Here is a 21,052-nt window from a genome sequence, read left to right as displayed (position 1 = left end):
TAATTTTATCGATATGATAACCAAACTATTCGCAGAAATCTCCTAATTCTCTTTTGCCACTTATATTTTGTTTATCAATTTGTTTCTTTAATTTCATGTCTATGCATAAGGTCAATCCTTCAGCACAGATTTCCGCTGATAATTCTCCTAAAGTATATTAAGAATAATTGATTGTTCCACCATGCTTACCTTTTAAACGTTTTTTTACTTTTTTAGCGAATAGATAGGGTAAGCCGGCTCCAAATTTTTCTTTCCAATGATCTAAATGGCTATCTTCTCGTATAAGTAAACGAGAAAAGAAAACATCTTTATACCATTCATAATGAGATAATGTAGGACATATAAGGTTGGATAAAAGATCAGCAGATCTTGCTGCTAATATAGCAGTATTGCCTATAAAATGTAGGGCAATGGTATATATCAAAGTGTTAACAGCATCACTTTCATTGTATAAAATATCTTGGTTATGTTCATTCTTTGCTGTCCAATTTTTGCTATAATTGATTCGATAAATACTATTTGAAGAAATACTATGTTCTGTGAATGCCTTTTGCATATTTGAAGAGTATTTTTAATTTGGGGTTCAGGGTTTTCTTCTTGCAGAGCCATATTATCATGGACAGGAATTTTTGTCTTTCCTCTGTCTTCGGAACTAGCTTCAGAGCTTTTTTCAATAATTGTTCTTTTGAGCTCTTTGATTTCTAAATGTGCTAATTTTGATATTAACTGATCCATAAGAGTTTTATTGTCGTCTCCTATAAAGAATTTGTCTTTATTTATTTCAGGAGAAGGTTTAAAGAGAATTTTCTTAGGTTCATTTTGTCTTGTAAGACTAGGAGTTAATAGATTCTCGATTCGAACTGTTTGTTTCCCAAGGGTTTGAAGATAAAGGTTTGTATAATTGTTTTGTTCAATTATATGGGGAAGTAATTCCATTAGGGACATATTGGCATTGTTTAATTTATACGGAGTAGCTACAGTTTCACCATCTGATTTTGAGAGGTTGATTCATCTTCCTTATTATCAGTATTGGATGGTGCTCCTTTGATTTTAAGACTTTTCTCAGGAGGATGGATAGAAGTAATCGATTTTCCTTCTGTTGGATTGAATACAGTATATTGGGATTCAAGTGTTTGAAGATGAAATTCTGGTATAGGAATAGAGTATTGGTGTAAGATGTCTTTTAACCATGTGAAAAAGCACTTACTCTTGTTTCCTTGTTTACGGAATTTGTTATATTTTTTATAGAATAAAGATATTAATTTTGGTTCAAAGTTATCAAAATACCATTCTCTTATATATGTATTTTCAACAGATGGATAGTCATATGTTACATATAGGTTATCAAATTCTTCCTCGATTTGTAAGACTTGAAGGAAGTCAGATTCTTCAGGTTCTTGTTGAGCCTGTTTATATTGTGGAATAATAATATTATCTGATGTTCTTCTTACTCCATCAATTTGTAATCGTCGTGGAGTACTACTTGGAGTACTATGCGCAGATAGAGGGATTGTTGGATGTGGATTATGATTATATGTAGTAACAGATTGTCTTAAAGGTCCAATTTGGGGAGAACAATGAGAAAGAGATATAGAATCTACTGTATCCGTAGGGATAGTAGTTCTATTGTTGGTAAATTGGATTTCAATATTTCCATCTGTATGTTCTATGATTTTATCTAGAATGTTTTGTATCGATGTTTGAGATGGTTGGTTCTCATTATGAATGGACCATGATTTTGGTAAGATAATATCTGACCAAGATATTGTTTTTGGTATGGTAGTATTAGATTTTTTTATATTAGTTTGGAAAAATATAGTTTGTCCTCGTGTATCTACTTGAAGTACATTGGGACATAGCGTATTCATTACTTTGTAATAAATACGATATATTATGGCTATATTTTGAGAGCCTAGCATCATATCAAATCCCTGAGTTTTCAAGTTTAGTGACAAAACATTTAAAATATTGGGGTCTGTGAGTGATACAGAATAATTAAGAAAACAATTAAAATAAATAGGTCCGCTACATAAATTAGATTCAACCATTCCGAGTAATGAGTCGGAAAATCTATTATGTCTAGTATCACGTAGGCATACTAAGATGGAATTATTAAGTCCTAGACGAGTTAAAAGTTTAACTGCAATTTGTATTAATCCTATATGAAGATATTTATAATTGTTTGTTTTATGAACTTGTAATATCTTATTAGATAATAATTAGAAGTCCTCTTGGTTACTTGTAACAGATAGAGTCTGTTCTACTGTTTTAATAGCATAGCCTATTTTTAAATCAAATTTCCCTTTTTTATACACATCAGATATTGGAACCTTTGGTATATTCCAATTTTGAATTTGAGCTTCTATATCATTTATAATAATTTCTTCTTTATTTTTAACTCTTAGAGTACTACTAGTGGAACTGATTGCTTTATCAGCAAGATTCTTAATCAATTTTTCCATTATTAGGTTGCAGTTGAGTGTTATCTGGATAGTCCTCTGTGACTACCTCTTATGTCTCCTTCGACCTCAGTGGCTCTCCTGGCCTTAACGGTCTTTAGACAGAGTGTCTGAGCGTCTCTAACCTCAATTCTAGGACCAACTTTCTTTAATTGATTAATTTAATAAGTTTCCTTAGATAAGGTATTAGTGACACTATTATTACTCTAAACAGGGTGTGGCTCGAATACCAATTTCGGCGCAAGATCTACCCTACTTACTTTACTTACTTTATCGTAAATATGCAAAGATTGCAGAGTTATAATCTATTAATTGATGCAGAATTGTAACATAATAAAGAAAAGCACATATGAGAATAAAAGCAGAAAGCCAAGATAAAGCAATAACAATCCACGAAGTAAATCAATAACAATCCACGAAGTATGAGTATAATTACGAAATTTAAAAGTAAATACAAACTTGAATTGTATTATAGAAAAGATCAGTATGACTTACTGATTGCATATACACAAACTGACAAATTGTTTCCACTCAGAGGGATAGTAAGAAGGTAAAGAGGAAATATTACAATCACACATTTAGGAAAGCATTAAGAAGTTACCGATTTTGATGTACAGACTGCTGAAATAACAACTGTATAGAGTATCCTATAATTACAAAAAAGAGAGCAAGGCAAAGGAGAAAAGAGAATATGAGAGAGTATGAGAATGAGAGAGTATGAATAACTATGCAGAACTTCTGATAGGTATTCCTTGCGAAGTCTGCCTTCTTCAACTGAGGGAGTAACTATTTATAGGCGATTGAAGAGGTTGGTTATCTTAACGACGAAGGAACTTTAGTGGCTGAGACAGGATAGCGTAGCAACGAAGGAACTTCTATGTTTGAGGCGGGATGGGGTAGCGACGAAGGAATAAGGTGGTTGTCATATCATTGTACGAAGAGGGATACGTGGCAGGTGAAGAGGATAACCGTGTGTCGGTGACGACAATAGATGGCGATGGCGAATCTTACATGTATCGGTGGCGGTGGCATGTGCGAGCGTCGAGGAATAAGGAGAGGGCACGTCAGCAGAGGGGTGACGATGATGTGACCCCAAATTAGTCACATCAAACCAAAACGGGAAAAGAGGGCATCTTTACTATTGGAGGCGTCTTATCGAGCATCTTTTACTATTTGGAGTCGTTGTCTTGTCTTGTCGATTTATATAATGGGGAATCTTCTTGTCGAGGCATCTGCATTTATGATGGTGAGGTCATATCAACGAACTGTGGAGGCATCTTGCTAGTGGTGAGGTCATATCAACTGCTAACTCCGTCGGGTCGGGTTATGCATTTGGATCTTAGCTGAAATCTTCTAGACGTGGATTTTTTGACTGTACTGTTTCTTCGGATGTAGTTGGTCCTGAATTTGGGACGGCAAAGATGTGCAGAAGGTGTTCTTCTAGCTCTTCGAGAGTGTCAGAGTGGAGGGATTAGTACTGCAAATATCCCACCATTTATTTTGATGGTTTTACCAAGGCGCGGGACATATTCAAAGTTGTTGGTATTATTTTTAAACAGGGTATAATCCCATTTTAGAATCCATGGGATTTGATAAATGGCCATAAAATATAGGTGATAATTATCTTGTGTCGTACAAGTATTATGAGCGGCAAATTTATCTTGAAAGGCTTGAAATGCATCTGGTAATATTTGAGTATGTGATCCCCATATCAGGAACCAATGTCGGAACCAACTAGGGAACCGTTCCAAGATAGGGAATTTAAACTGGACGTACCATGAATGAGTATTATTTGGATTTTGTTATGCAAAGACCTTATGCCAGGCCTCAATATACTCAGCATATTTATAATATTTCTATTGGAATTCAGGATTAGATAACTTTTTACCTTGCATAGGATTACAACCCCAATCCTCATATGATAATAATTTTTTAATCTGTAGTTTAGAATATGCATATACTTTAGTATTACCTTGATAGAAATGTACAATGGATACTGAACCAGTTTCCATTAGTACAGTTTCGTACCATTCACGAGTCTTGGCTCCATTTGTAGGGTTCAAGTGGTTAATGAGATACAAGGGGGCTAATTTATTTGGGTCAATGTTAATATGCTTGTCGCATAGTGGTATATCAATCAGAAATGCGGTTTCAAAATAAACTGACTTAGAGGCAGAGGAAGTTTGTTCATTTGGGCAAGCAGCTGGAGTAAATGCATGACTAGGAGTTTGTATTGGACTTTGAGGAGAAGTCTGGATGAAATATTCTGGTACATTTGTCGACCGCATGGGTGACATAGGTGTTATTGGTAAAGAAGAACTGGGCATAAGAGGCCCAGATATAGGATAGGGTACTAAGTCCATTTTCTGTTTCCCATGATTGTTACCTTGAGATGTATTCATATTTGTATGAGTATTTTGTAAAAATAACTGTAAGTCATAAGGAATACTATTGGCTGGCTCAAGTGGTGGTAATATACGGCCCCCTACAAAAATTCACGTATATATATATATATATATATATATATATAGGTTGAGGTCAGAAAGGGAAGGTGTTGAGAGAACGGGATCTAGACGCTGGACATTAGGGCTCCTTTATGTAGATGGATATGGGGCATCCACCATTATATTTGCTTCCCCCATTTGATTTAGGATATTAACATTTTATAAAAATTAAATCTTTGAAAATCACCAAACTTTTCTACGATTTCACTTTCACATAAAAAACTGTTTTTTTATTTTTAATTTTCAAAACCCATGGATTCCACTCATTGATCCCTCGACCAGAAACTTAGGGTACATTTAGTAGGTACGAAAATTTTAAAGAAAAAAAGTGCCTAAAATTTTTTAAAGAGATAAACTATGTCAAAAACTTTTAGAAGGAGAAACTATTTCAAATTTTAACTTTTGGATATAAAGTATGTTAAAATTTTAGAGAGAAATTATATCAAAGTTTAGAGAGATAAAGTACATAAAAATTTTTAGAAAGAGAAATTACCTCAAAATTTTAAAAAAGTGAAACTATTTCAAATTTTAAATTTTGGAGAGAGAAACTATATCAAATTTAAGAGAGAGTACATGAAATTTTTTAGAGCGAGAAACTGTCTCAAATTTTTAGAGAGAGACTCTCAAAATTAAAGTTTTAGAGAGAGCATCTTAAAAATTTAGAGTGAGAAACTATATCAAATTTAGAGAGGGTTCCTGAAAATTTTCGAGATAGAAACTATCTCAAATTTTTTAGAGAAAGAAACTATATCAAATCTTAAGTTTTAGAGATAAAATATATTAAATTTTAAAGATACAAGCTATATCATATTTTAGAGAAAGAAACTGCTTACAAATATTTAGAGAGAGAAACTATCTCAAAATTATTAGATATGGAAACTATCTCAAATTTTAAGTTTAAGAGAGGGTATCTTAAAATTTTAGAGAGAGAAATTATATTAAATTTTAGAGAGAGAAAACCTAAAAAATTAGTGAGAGAAACAATTACAAATTTTAAGTTTTGAGAAAACCATATAAATTTTTAGAGAGAAAAAACTATCTCGAAATTTTTGTGAGAGACTATCCCAAATTGAGTTTTAGAGAGAGAAAGTATATTAAAATTTGGATAGAGAAACTATATCAAAATTTGTTACCAAACAATAGACATGAAAATGATTGTAAGGAATCCAAGAATTTTGTATAGTTTAGCCAAACAAGAGATTTGAGGAATCCATAACAAGAATCCTTATACTTAAAATCCATAGATAATAAGAAAGAGATGGCAAGGGCTTGATCAGATACGTGTCAAAGCAAGACACGATAATATGAAGAAGTAGTTTGATATATTTATAATATGGGATTATCTATAAAGAGACCAATTATCTTTTGTATATGGAGGTCACAATCATTCCCACTCATTAAATGTCAAATTGAATGGCTTGGGTTGAGTTACAACATCTGAGATTTTTTTTTTGGAATCATGTGTCTATTCAATGACACTCTTACAACCACATATTTTGAAATTTACGGGACAAAAATGATTGGGACCTCCATGTACCAAAGATAAATGGTCTCTTTGTAGACAATCCTTTAGTATAACAAAAAACATTTAGCGCTTTTTAAAGCTCGGTGATTCTAAGTCTCGATACGATTCTTGGTTTGAATTTACTTATATGGACCTAGATTGATGAGGACAGCCAAGTTTTCCTCCTAAAACCCGTACTTTCATTTTTTTTTCTTTTTTCTCAAGCATATTTAATATTTTCTTAGGTTGCCACTAAAATCGTCACCTCATAAATCTTTATCTTGATTTTTATTTTTAATATTTTCTGAATTGTCGATTCAAAATAATCTAGATCGTCGATCCAGCAATCTGACACAAGTAAGTGGAGTGGATGATTCACCCATCAATATGAGTTTTCAAACAATGGGAAAATGGATCAAAATACACTTCAAAATGTCCATCAAAATACACAAGACCATGAGTTGGAGCAGTAGAAAAATGTACATTGTCAAAGTGTTGAAATGTTACGTGTATTTTGATTAACTTTCCAATAGAATATATAGGTGGTGGTTTATATAAGTCATTCATCTTAAAGAATCAAAGTCACGTGCATATCCAAACCCATCTTAAAAAATCGAAGTAATGTGTATCTCCAAATCCTTCCTAAATATACTTCTTGTGCCGAAAAGTTCTACAATGGCTTGAAAATTTGTTTCCACCTTCTTTTGCTCAAAATGTGTTTCAATGATAGTGATAAAGACAACAAGAGAAAGATGAGAAAACAAAATAACTCCAATTAAAACCAGAGCACGAGATCACAAAATGGGAAAACAAATATGAATTGGGGTTTGGGAAGAGTTCCACATACACATAAGGTTATCTATTTCTTTTGCATCAAAAAGTTTGATTAAGCGAACGGAGAATAACCTTAATCAACTAGCTTGAAAAAATAAAGGAAATGATATATGTAGATGGTGCAATCCAATCTATGGTGTTGTAGGGAATTTTTGACACACTTGTTTCTCCGATGTGAATAAAAGAGGAGACGGTCGCAACCACTGGGTCCAAACATGCCTATGGACTACAGAAGCGTGTGTGAATAAGCCTTATTTGAAGAGCAATGGTACTAATGTCATCTTGGCCTCAAAATATCTATATGAGCCTCTTATGACGTCTCAAGAGCATCCCTCAAGTTTCGTCCTGATCTGGTAAAAATATAAGGAAACAGGAAAATAATTAGTTTTGAGTACAACTCTCTAACGTGCACAAGGTGCACCATAGCTAAACTCCTTGATATTGATCTGTGATGGTCACTAGACTATCATAGATGGATTCAAAAGGCCGAGATCAACTTACCTGTCGAATTTCAGCTCAATCAGACCTTTTTAGGTCCTACTTTCCCAAAAAGGTTTGTCAGTTCAACAAAAATACTGGAACCAACAAAGAAGTTGCTTTTGTGGTATTTGAGTCGTCGCTATCCAACCTCAATGGAACGTCTTGGTGTCTTGAATTCGGAGCTACAACTCATGTCACAAACACCAACGACAACTTCCACACTTTCACTCCCGTGGGCAGGGCGAGCAACACATGGGAGGAAACCAAAAGACTAAGGTTCTAGGAGTTGGCGACTATGCACCCAAAATGAAGAATGGAAAGATTCTAATTCTAAAGTAAGGGCTTTACACTCCTGAAATCAGGAATGCTTGGTTTCGGTTCCTAGAATTGTTAAGGCAGGTTTTATCACCACTTTTTATGATGATAAGGTAGTTGTCAAAGACCTTTGTAATGTAATTCTGAACGGTGAACTTATGAATGACTTTTACTCTATTTAAATAAAGGAAGAAGTTGCTTATGTCTTGCCTTTTGATTTGGATGTTTTCGATGGCATATGCGAGTAGGGCACATAAGTTACAATAGAATGGAAAAGTTAAGAAAATATACGATTCTTCAAAATTATAAAGATGGCCTTCAAAGTATGTGAATCGTGTGTGTAAGGAAAGTTAACAAGAAAAAATTCCACCGAGGAAAAAAGAGCTTTTAACTTATCATAAATCATTCATAGTGATATACGTGGTCCCATGAACGTAGCTACTAAAAGCCGCAAAAGATATTTCATTACTTTCATTGATGACCACTCACGATATGGACATATATACTTATTGCATGTGAAATTTGAAGCCTTAGATAAATTCAAGGAATACAAAGACGAGATAGAAAACTAGGCCAACTAGAAAATAAAAGTCTTAAGAACTGATACGGGCGGAGAATACTCCTCTCATCTCTTTAGGGATTTGTGTGTAGAGCATGGAATTATTCATCAGTACACCATGCCCTATACACCGAAGAAAAATGGAGTTGACGAGAGACGGAATAGGACCTTAGTAGAAATGGTGTGAAGTATGATGGGGCATACAAAGCTTTCCTTAGATTTCTGAGGAGAAGCAGTATTAACGGCGGGTTATATCTTGAACCGTTCTCTCACCAAAGTTGTTCCTCTTACTCCTCACGAGATGTTCATGGGTCGTACTTCGTCCGTCGATCACTTAAGAGTATGGGGTTGCTCTACCCATGTTCTAATCCCATACCAAAATAGGAAAAAACTATATCCTTAAATCATCAAGACTACATTCATTGGATACCCTACCCATAGTAAAGGTTATAGATTCTACAAATTGAAAGCCACAATGCCCATTTCTTTGCGGATGAGTTCCTTAAAGTGAGAATTAATTACAAACAAGCCGATCTATTTGAGGAGGTTAGTGACATGCTTGAAAATCAAGATCCTGAACCTAAACCCCAACTTAAAGGAAGCGATCGAGTCTCAAAACTTAATACTAAAATCTGTGTGGCCCGAAAAGCCGGCTCCGCCAAAAAAACTTTGAATAGTCAGGGACCAAGCACAGTTCTACAGGGCCTTTTAGGCAACCAAAGTAGGGGCTAAGCGAGGGAAGATATTCATGCAGTATCAAACGTCAATTCCCATAAATCGAACCAAGATAACCCCGAGGTCCAACAACCTCAAAACTAAGAGCCACCTAGGTCTAGGGGATCTAACCCAACCTCAAGCCACCATAGTACAACTCATGATGTCCTGAACACTGTACGAAGTAGAGGTGTCAATTTAGACCAACCCTTAAGCGAAATAGGAGCCTAAGCTGCCCTTAAAAGTCTAGTTGACTTAGGTTACAACATTCATGCCTTAGCTTACGGGTAGATCCCAAACGAGGTTAGTGGTGTAGGTCAACCCCTAGCACAACCGAGTCAGCCGATTCTTCAATCAGTCCCTCTAGTTCCTCCTGTCCAACAAACCGTGCAATTTCCGCAATTGGTGGCGACACCTATGGGTCAATATGCCCCTCAGGCACAAATGTATCAAACTACCCCGGTGACTGCGACTCATCAATCTCAGGCCCATGCAGGCCAACATGTACCCCAAGTTTCAACTTATCAGTCTACTCTTGGGAACCCATCGACCAGTGGGCTTACTGTCATGCCAAATACCCAACAAGAAGGTACCTTAAAAGCAATGCAAGATATGCTTGTACAAATAAGCATGCATGAAATTCTACCCCCAAAGGCCTATGTTCATGAGACCTTTGAGGCATGGAAGACCTTCCCCTGGGATTGGTCATCCTAGAATTTAGAAATAAGTTCAATGGGAAGAGTGATCCAGACACTCATGTCAACGTGTACTTCCACTCCGTTCAAGCTTTACGAGACATGCCTAACCAACTGAAGGCCATATTTTCACAAACATTGACCGACTAGGCCTTGAACTGACATCAAAGAACAATGTCCTCTTGACCACACATCACTCCAGATGAAATGTTCAACATATTCGTCTCTCACTACCTCGGGTCGACATCAAGACCTCTCTCCCTGGGCGAGCTATGTGTAACGAAACAAAACCCAAAAGAATCCTTCGAGGATTTCATCGGTCGATTCCACGAGGCGGCAATGCGGGTCATAGAATGTCCACTTATAGACCAAGCCAAGATCTCCATAGTCTTAGAGAATGCCACTCCTGAATATAGGACCTTCTTCAGCCAAGGTCATATCCCCCACTCTTTCGATTCTATGATTGAGTAGGTGGCGTGACATGAAAGGGTCAGAGGAACACCCCTCAGCACCAGGCTCGACAACAAACCGATAACAACTCCCAAAATAAGAACAAAAACAATAATAACAGGAATGCTTTCGATCAAGTTAATGAGGTTGTCATTAATGGACTGACTCAAGGTTCAGCTACTCAACGCAACAATCAAAACCAAAACTGAAGGGGTGAGCTTAGAGCCAACGCTCAATATAATAACCAAAGGAGAGAGGATAATTTTACCCCTCTCAAAGACTCATTAGAAAAAGTGCTGGAAATACTCATGGCTAGAAATATGATGTATCTCCTGCCACCAATTGAACCACCATTTCAGGTCACGGATAAGAGCAAGTGGTGTAAATGACATCAAAACCATGCTCATGATACTCAAAATTGCTTGTATTTGAAACAGGTGATTCAAGGGTTAATCAATAGAGGGGACATCATTGTCGCACTTAGAAGTCAACCTGTCGAAGAACCTAATCAAAAGATGTGTATCTTCACAAATCCTCTCCCTAAAAATATGGTCACAATGATCAAAAAATAGGGAGCTCAAGACAACTCAAAAGAGAACGTTGTCATTCACATGATTAAGAGTGGAGACGAAGAATATGATCCCAGTCAATTCATACTTTCTTGTGATCATCACTTTCAAGAGTCCGAAGAAGATCTTTTGAGCCTTCTAAGAGGAAGCCCTTCACCTCCAAACCTCGATAACCTTCCTAAGTGGCACCAATATGATGAAGATGACACACTAGCGATCAATATGGTCAGGATCAACAAAAATGGATTATCTTCCAAACAAGGGACCAACACCCTAAAGTCTCCCATTACTCTTGCTTTGGCTGACCCTATCGAGCTTCAGGTTGATGAGGTTGATTCCCTAACTCGAAGAGGCTGAGTGTTCAAACCCATTCAATTGATGACCAATACTCTCGATGGAAGAATGAGAAACACCTCAAAAGTCAGACAACCAATAGGGGTCATAGATCACGAACCGAATAAAGAAATTCAAGGATCCGCAACCACCTACGATCTACTGGCTCATCTCGAGAAGATCTAGGCTCAAATCTCCATCTTGGAGCTGCTTATCAATTCACCAGCACACAGAGCCCATATTGAAAAGGTCCTCGCCAAGACACACATCCCGAGCAACACATAGCCAGATGAGTTGTGCGGAATGATCAACCAATTGATAACACCAACGCCAATCGTGTTCACCGACGATGACATCCCAATCAACTTCAACTGCTTTCATGTCCAACCTCTGCACATCACCATTTTTATGTAAGGATATGAGATATGGAGAGTTCTTGTTGATAATGGGGGCATCCTTAAATATATGGCCTATGAAAACAGTGAAGTAGATAGGCAAAAGCCTGGATGACTTCGAGCCATGTCAATTAACTATCGATGTATATGACGGGACCAAGAGACAAGCTAAAGGCATATTGCCTTTCACACTCAAGATCGGCCCTACTGTCCAAGTGATAAAGTTTTATGTCTTGGACATAAAACCTTCATTCAACATGCTACTAGGAAGACCGTGGCTGCATGAAAACCTTGTGGTCGCCTATACTCTCCATCAAATCCTCAAATTTATAATGAAAAATGGCATTGCGAAGGTATGTGCTGAACCTCTTGCTTTTCTCAATCCTAATATACATAACGGGAAGCTAGCTGTAGGGGTCGAGCTTGGAGATATCCCACTCGCTTCCTTCGAGCAAGCCGATTGTGCCACCTTAGGCCTAGAGGCCGGCGACCTAATTCCTCAAAATTTGCAAACTTCTGCATCGATGGAGGACATCATCTAATGTCAACATCGATACAGTTTCTTGTCCCTCGAAGCTTGGCACATGCTCTTCTCCCAAGGCTTCAAACTAGGCCAAGGCTTGGGGAGTAAAAGGCAAGGCATAACAGAGGAAATTTCTGAATCACTCGAAGCCAAAACTGAAAATGGGGATCGAAGAGGTCTCTGGTGTTCTCTCACCTTATTTCAAAGCCGGATGAAGCCTTTAAGCTATTCGGGCTTTGTATCTAGAGGCATTCAAAGCTTCGATCCTCTCGATGCCCATCCTTTAAAACCACCTAAGATGATCATTGAATCGCCAATGGGGAAGAATTCTTCTTCCACATCTCAACACACACAAGAACTAGGAATCGAAGATCTTTTCGTTGACCTGGATTTGAAGGTATGCACAATCGGCTCTAACACAGCCAAGCGTGCTCATCCTTCTATTCAAACCCAGGGACAAAACTGGTCAATCACTCCCTTATCTCTAGAAACACTGGAAGCATACCAGCGACACCTTCAAGTCCCAGTGTCAAAAAATGGATAGGCAAAGGCTGACCATCATACTGCCCTGCACGTCCGGTCCCCAACATTTCTCTCGCGAGTCCCATAAGGGACACCTTTTGTGTTATTTAAAAAACCGTTGAAAATTCAAAACATGATAAGACTGACAATGAAAAAGAATTTTAAAAAATGGCGAACACTCAAGATAGGCCAGTACCAGTGCACAATACCCAAGATGATGAATAGCATGACCAAGATGAAGATCAAGAGAGCTAAGAGTCTGAAGAAATATCTCAACCTGAGGAACTCACTTCCCATGTTGAGCAATTCAAGAAGAGGTTCGATGGTGACCCAACGGCTATCATCGAAGAGACAATCGACGTAAACCTAAGAACTGAGAAAGACCTAAGGTTAACCAAGATAGGAACCTCCCTATCTCTTGAGGAGCGAGAAAATATGATTTCCTTTCTCAAGGAATATCGTGATGTTTTCGCCTGGTCGTACGATGATATGCCAGAGCTAGATCTCACATTAGTGCAACATCACCTATATTCAACGAAGGAGCAAAGCCTGTACGACAAAAACTCTGACGTTAAAAGACTCACCTTGAACTCAAAATTAAAGAAGAGATCAACAAATTGCTCAAGGTGAAGTTCATTACCCCCGTTGATTACTCAGAATGGTTAGCCAACATAGTGGTCGTACCCAAGAAAGACAGGAAGATCTGAGTGTGTGTCGACTACAAAGACCTCAACAAGGCATGCTTAAAGGACAATTTTTCATTACCAAATATAAATGCCTTGGTCATTAACACTGCGGGGCACGAGATGTTGTCATTTATGGACAGCTTCTCGGGTTACAATCAGATCCTCATGGTAGAAGAAGACCAGACCAAAACGTCATTTATAACGCAATGGCGAACTTATTGCTACTATGTCATGCCCTTTGACCTAAAACATGCAAGGGTAATTATCAGCGGGCAATGACTAACATCTTCCAGGACTTGATGCACACCATCATGGAAGACAATGACGACATTCTGGTCGAGTCGAAGGTCAGGTCTGATCATCTCACCAACCTAAGAGCTATTTTCGAAAGACTCCGGAAACATCAACTCACACTCAATCTACAGAAATGTGCCTTTGGAGTTGAATTCGGCAAATTACTAGGCTTTATAGTAAGCCAAAGGGGCATCGAGGTAGACCCGTTCAAAATATGAGCCATTACTGAAATGCCCCCTCCCCAGAACATTAAAGAAATATGTGGGCTTCAAGGTCGCATACAAGCCATAGGGAGTTTTATTTCACAACTGGTGGACAAGTGCGCGCCGTTCAATAGGTTCCTTAAGAAAGATACCCCATTCATATGGGTCAATGAATGTCAAGAAGCGTTCGATCAAACCAAGGAGTACCTCACAAAACCTCGCATCCTTAATCCTCCTAGTCCGGATAGACCCATATTCCTATACATATCTATGAAAGACAATACCATGGGGGTAATGCTCGGACAATATGATTATCATGGAAAAGAACGAACCATATACTACATCAGCAAAACTAGGGTTGACTATGAGACAAGATACGCAGATGTGGAGAAGCACTGCTTGACGCTTGTGTGGGCCATGCAGAAGTTAAGACACTATGTTTTATCTGATATAGTTAATCTCATCTAAAATATAGACCCAATCAATTACCTATTGGCGAGACCAGTTCTTAATGGACGTTTGTCAAAATGGATAATGCTATTGAGCGAGTTCGAGATCGAATATATTACTAAAAAATCGATCAAAGGACAAGCCATTGCTGACCACTTGACTGAACACGCACTATCAAATAACACTCCCATCAACATGGATCTCCTTGATGAAAATCTCTTCACAATCGAGGAATCAATTTGGGAGCTGTACTTCGACGGTGCAAGGAATGAATACGGGTCAGGCGTAGGTATCATATTTTGCTCATTTGAGAAGATTTTAATGCCAACAATCATTAGATTGAATTTCCCATGTACAAATAACATTGCTAAATAGGAAGCCTTAATAGCCGGGTTCGAGAATGCTATGGGAATGAAAATCCAGCAAATATGAGTGATTGGTGACTCCTTACTCGTCATAAACCAAGTTCAAGGGATTTGGAACGTGAAAGAAGAAAAACTCAAACCCTACCAGGAAAAGGTAGAAAAGATGATTCCATATTTCAAAAAAATCATCTTTCAGCACGTAACTGGGGAAAATTATCGATTCGTCGATATCCTTGTGACCCTTCCTTCAATGGTTGATATTCCTTTAGAAATCACCATGCTGCCATTCTACATCAGGAACAAACATGACCCTTCCACACTAAGGATCGAAGAAGAAATAGAGCAAGAAAATGAAAATGATGGGGAAGTGTCTCTCATGGCTTTAGATGCGCTAGTTAAGGCAAAACCATGGTTCCACGATTTTCTGTCCTTACTGAAAGATGGGTTATACCCCGAAGGAGCCACCAAAAAGGATAAAGAAGCCCTTCGATGGTTTTCTATGAGATTCTTAGTAAGAGGTGATCTCGTGTTCAAGAAATCCTTTGATGGCATCATTCTACGAGGTCTTGATCAGCCAGAAATTGACCAAGTATTGATAGAGTTACACAATGAAGGAGGTCATTCTGGGGTAGGTACCTTAGCTCAAAAAATCACGTAGCAAGGCTATTACTAGGGCACCATGGCCGAAGACTGTTGGAGGTTTGTCAAGAGGTGTCCCAAATGTCAACTTTATGGAGACCTCATCCATGCACTGTCCGTACCACTCAACTCAAACCGCCCGTATGGCCCTTTGCCATGTGGGGTCTTGATATAATCAGAATGATCTCACTGAAAGCCTCAAACGACCACCATTTTATATTAATGGCTTCAGAGTACTTTGCAAAATGGGTAGAGGCCGCATCGTTTGTCAAAATTGAGGGACAACATGTTGCTTGGTTCATAAAGAACAACATTGTATTCAGATTTGGTGTTCCTGAGTCAATCATTACTGACAATGGATCCAACTTTAAAAATGAAAAGGTCACATAGGTGTGCAAAACATTTGGGATAACGTAGAAATTCTCCACACCCTACTACCCTCAAGGAAACGGACAAGCAGAGGCCACAAAGAAATGGCTTCTCAAAATTATCGACAAAATAATAGAAGATGGCAGAGATTGTCACAAAAAGCTAAATGATGTGCTATGGGCCTACCGGACAACTCCTACTGGTATTACCTCATACTCATTGGTGTATGGTATGGAAGTAGTGCTACCCATTGAAGTTGAGATACCATCTCTTCAAGTGCTTATTCACATAAATTCAGATGAGGAACAAAATATCGAAGTACATATTGCTACCCTCGTTACGTTGGATGAAAGATGACTACGAGCAACACAAAATATCGTTGCTTACCAGTGTAGAATCGAGAGGGCATGGCAAAAAAAAGTTGTTCCTTGACAATTCAGAGAGGGGGACATGGTACTCAAGAAAATCGTCCACACTCCTGAAAATCCATACCCTTTAGACAAGTTCAACTCTAATTGGGAGGAGCCATTCGTGGTTATCTGACTGCACGCAGACAATTCTTATAAGATAAAAAATCAGGAGGGTTACGAGCTCAATGACCCCACTAATGCAATGTATCTCAAAAAATATTACCCGTAACGGGCTCAAAAGAGTGATGAAAACCTGAAAAAGGCACCACAAAGAAAAAAAAAGGAAAAAATGGACGAGGTGAAAACCTAAAAAGGCATCATGGGTAAAAAAAAAAAAGAATAAAAAAATCTCCAGGGAGCTTCCGATTCAACAATATTGCATAAGAAAAACACTCAAATACAAACAAGTACTTGCAAGTTCCAACAACACTGCACAAGCAGGCCTTGAGGACGAAGACTCCTCCTAAACCCAGCAGGTTCTCAACAAAACCGACTCATGTGAGAGGGTGACATGAATGGGAAACCGAAATGACTTTGATGAATCCTGGAAGAACATCGAGGCTTCTCCAAGATGGAAGCTCAGCAAGAATCCAGAGAATTCTTCATGAACCCGCAAAGCATAAGATGAAAGCTCTAAAGGTAAAAGGACAACTTTGAGACTTTTGCGTTCTCACGATCCCACAAGGAAATCCTTTCATCATCTTCGGGTAAAACATAATAAAGAAAATAACCACCAAAGGGGCCACAGGTGGCAAAATTGTAAGGCCAGTCCCTTTTAAAAATGCTTTTTCAATTCGATTGTTAAAACTGTCCATTTTCAAAACCCTTTTAAAAAGGACTTCCTTCGTCACTACAAGAGGTTTAACTGTTACAACTTCTTACACTTGTTATGAAGGCTGGAAACTAGTCAGACACTCCATGGTTGTATGAGTATAACTATCAACTATCACATATCAGAGATGGTTGAACCTAGCCAATGACGAAATTGGCTAGTCTGGGAGCTTTTTTCTCTCGACTGGATCCCCTAAGGAAAAATAATGCAAGCTCATCCTTGTGTGTGTGTGTACGATGACCCAATAGCTAGATATTCGAGACAAAAACCATATAACTAGGGGGCTGAGTTTGTAAAAATTTAGTTTGAAAATTGTGTGCAAAGAAAGCGTCACGCTCTACTTCAACAAATCAATTGCACACATACAAGTTGAAAAGGACTTCCCAACAAGGGCAGCAACAAGCAATAAAAGAGAGAGAGAGAGAGGGAATTCCACAATCCCAGAAGACCAATCAAAACAGAAAATAAAAGTTTGAATATCTCAAAACTCTAACTTTAATCATCCATTGAAAATGGGCTTATTACATGAATTTACACAATTAAACTTGATCCTATGACTGAAATTCCTACTGTCCCAATAGACTTCAATAAAACAAAAATAAACGTACTGAAAATGAGAATAATCACAATATCAAATTATTTATGCCAAGAAAAAAATAAATAAAATAAAATGCTTTGGCTATTTAGTCTTCGGTTTTGGATCAACATTCTTCTCCTTGAGTTCCACAATGACGGTCGCCCATCGAGCCAATTCAGCTTCAGCATCTTCCAAATTGATGTCAGAAACATCCTTATTCGATTTAACCCTCTTGTTTGAAGAAGAGGCATCGTCTTCTCGAGAAGACATGAGATCCCGAGCAAGGACAGAAGGGTGACTACGAGTCACGAAAATTTAGGGCATAGTGGAAGAGGGCAGGCACGTTCTCACCAAGAATCATAGTTCGAAGTGGTTGCGGGCTTGTCTTGCTTGACCAACCCCTCACTAGAAGAAGACTTCTTCCCCTTCCATGATAAACTTGTCTTAACAAGAAGTGTGGAAGAGTGCCGTCGAAAAGGAAAAATAGGTTGGCGATTGATCGCTTTTCCAGGAAAAATGTAATTCTGAGTATGACGAAACTGACGAAGCACCCTTTGAGGAAAGTACCCCTCTGTGAAGAACTGTCCCACCAGAATAAGACATGAATTCCCCATAGCAGGCAGAAACAGGGGCACATTCTCAAGACCCTAGTCACCCAATCAAATGACAACAGCTCGTCAAGAATCTTGCAATAATGGTTGATATCATGAGGCCAGGTGGTACCATTGACATACACCAACACCAGAGCAGCAGATACAGCTGTCGTTGATCGAGGAGGACGAGCAATGGTGATGTCCTCATAGGCCAAAATCTGTAGAAAACAGGAGCCAAAATCACCCAAAAGGGTCATAAAACAATACTCCAGAATCCCGGAGCCATCCGAAACAAGATTGTTTGGGCGACACTAGTGGTGTCACCTATCCTGTGTGAGCGGCACTAGCAGTGTCGCCCGACCTGTGTGGGCGACACCAGCAGTGTCGCTCAAACTAGACCCTCCCGGTTCAGTCCGAGCATTTTCCAAAAAATTGTTGTTGCAAAAATATGAGTTTCAGTGACAAAAACCAGATAAAAAATTGAGTTGCAGGGGAAAAATACCAAGAAATTGAGTTTCCAAATATACCTGCAAAATCATGATACTACCTTTGATTAGGTGCCTAGATCTCATCCTCCGGATCTAAATGATCTGGTGGCATGTATCTCAGGTTTCTAGTGAACCCGGGACTTGAGATCGCTCTCTCAAGAACCTTGCTTAAGAGCAAGGCCATGTATACCAACTGATGAAAGAGGAATTTAAGGTGGGTTCGGGACTTACTTGGGCTGGTTTGCGTTGGTGCCCTCTTAGATCATGAAGAAAGCCCCCCTGCTGCTTTGGCTGGTTTAGCGATAGATCCCCGTGAGGCACACAGCGCTAGAGGTGGGACATGAGAGAAACCCGTGGACAATAAGAAGCGTCGTTGGCAACGCAAGAAGGCCGCATGTCTATTGCCGATGGTGATAGCTTCTGGCGAGGTGCACGACGATAACTTCTCATGGGTCCCGTGACGATTACCTCTCGTGGAGCGCATGACGATAGGCGTGGGGCACAAGGGAAGCTTGTGCATGACGATAGACGTGGAGAGGCGCAGAAGGAGCTTGTGCATGGCGACGGGCACTGAGCGAATGGAAGAAGCCTGCGCACGGTAATAGGAGCCGGGCGCAAAAAGAGAAGCTCGTGGACATCGATGAGTATTGCTGTGACCCTTCGCGGGCGGCGATGGACATCACCGCCTGCAATAGTCATGCGGCGGGGTGACTCCCCGCGGACAATAATAAGCTTTTCTACCCCCATTCCTCGTTGAGACGTCGAGGACACACCTGCGGATGATGATGAGTGGTGCTGTCTATAAATCTCACTGACAGATAGAGATGCATAAATAGAAGGGGAAAAGGAGTTCACGGATGGTGCTGCCATCGTCATGCGTGACCTGTGAAACCACAGGAAGGAGAAAAAGAAAAGAAAGAGGCATGCACTACACTTCCACTGCCGTGCATGGCCTCTGAGGGAGGTTCAGATGAAGAAGAAGAAGAAAGAAAAGAAGAGAGAGAATGTTTTCCTTGAGCTTAAGGGTACTGATCCAAAAGTTTCTCACTCCTTGCTCTCTCCTTCTTAATGTGACCCAACAATAAGAAGGAAAGAGAATTTTATTGAGTAAAAATTCTCTTTTGTGAAGGGTTTCAAGCCTATTGCGGACAATGATGGTACATGATATATATAGAAGTGTGCCCAAACATGGGTGGATGATCAAAATTAAACTTACTGCTAAAAATTAAGCTTTAACTGAATTAAAAGAAATTATAAAATAGGGTGTAAAATGACAGATTTGCCCCTTTTTAACAAGTTGTGGAATTCCAAGACATTCCCTGTGTTGCCCTCAAACGTGCACGATTTTTCATGGATGATCCGGGGTCATTCTGATGCCCTTCTGATTTAAAGATAGCTGTTTTCTTGTAGGGCTCGGCATGACGATCGATTTAATACCAACTTCGAGCCATAGATCGTGTTTTTAGGGCATGATCATGTGACTTGAAATTTGAATGAATCTTGAAACTTTGGATCGATTGTATGCTTGTTCCTTGATGTTTTTTCTATGATTTCTTCCCTGAAATACACTGAGCATGCCGTCACGATCGCGTGACAACAAACGTAGCTCGATTCCGTGTTCGGACGAAGATTTTGCAACCTTGAAGTTTTGGCCGAAATCTGAAATTTCGGCGATGGAATGTGCAGTCACTTCGTTAGCTTCGTGTGCGGAATCCAACCTTTCATCATGTACGGGGTTCGGACTAGAGATAGTCCTAAACCTTACACACGTGATGAAATTAGTTTCATATTAACTGGCCTCTCGAGCAACATGATTTGGCTGCTTGAGCGAGGCATGGTGTTGCTGATTTTTCTGCACTTTCTTCACGGATCAGCAGCTTCTCTCTAGCTTTTCTTTACACTCGAGCATCGTCGTGGGGTGTGACACATAGCGAAACGCTCGTCTCGATGAGACTAACATGTTCCATCAAGTTTTAGCACGATCCGATCTCGAACGAGAGAGATATAAGTGTCAAAAATCACTGGTCGTGACTGCCCTTTTAATGGAGTTGAGTTGCAAGGTGGCCGCACGGGAATAACGTGCGGTTCCTCCTGTTTCGCTCTTTCACCTATAATTTCTTCCTAGGATGTTCGTTCTAGCTGAAATTTGACCCCTAGGAGTTTTTCGTCGTTCCGGATCTAATGGTGGTGCTTCCACAACAAATTAAGGCACAAAAAATATAGCTCTAGTTATATGGTCCGTTTCAGGGTGCTTGAGATTGATTATGTTGAAACTGTTTCTCAGACTGTG

Source organism: Amborella trichopoda, chromosome 11 (genome assembly GCF_054954075.1).
Source record: "Amborella trichopoda isolate Santa Cruz 75 chromosome 11, AtrichopodaSantaCruz75HAP2 v2.0, whole genome shotgun sequence".
In the NCBI taxonomy this organism is placed as follows: Eukaryota; Viridiplantae; Streptophyta; class Magnoliopsida; order Amborellales; family Amborellaceae; genus Amborella; species Amborella trichopoda.
The sequence above is the reverse complement of the archived record's forward strand: the minus strand, read 5'-3'. Positions refer to the sequence as shown.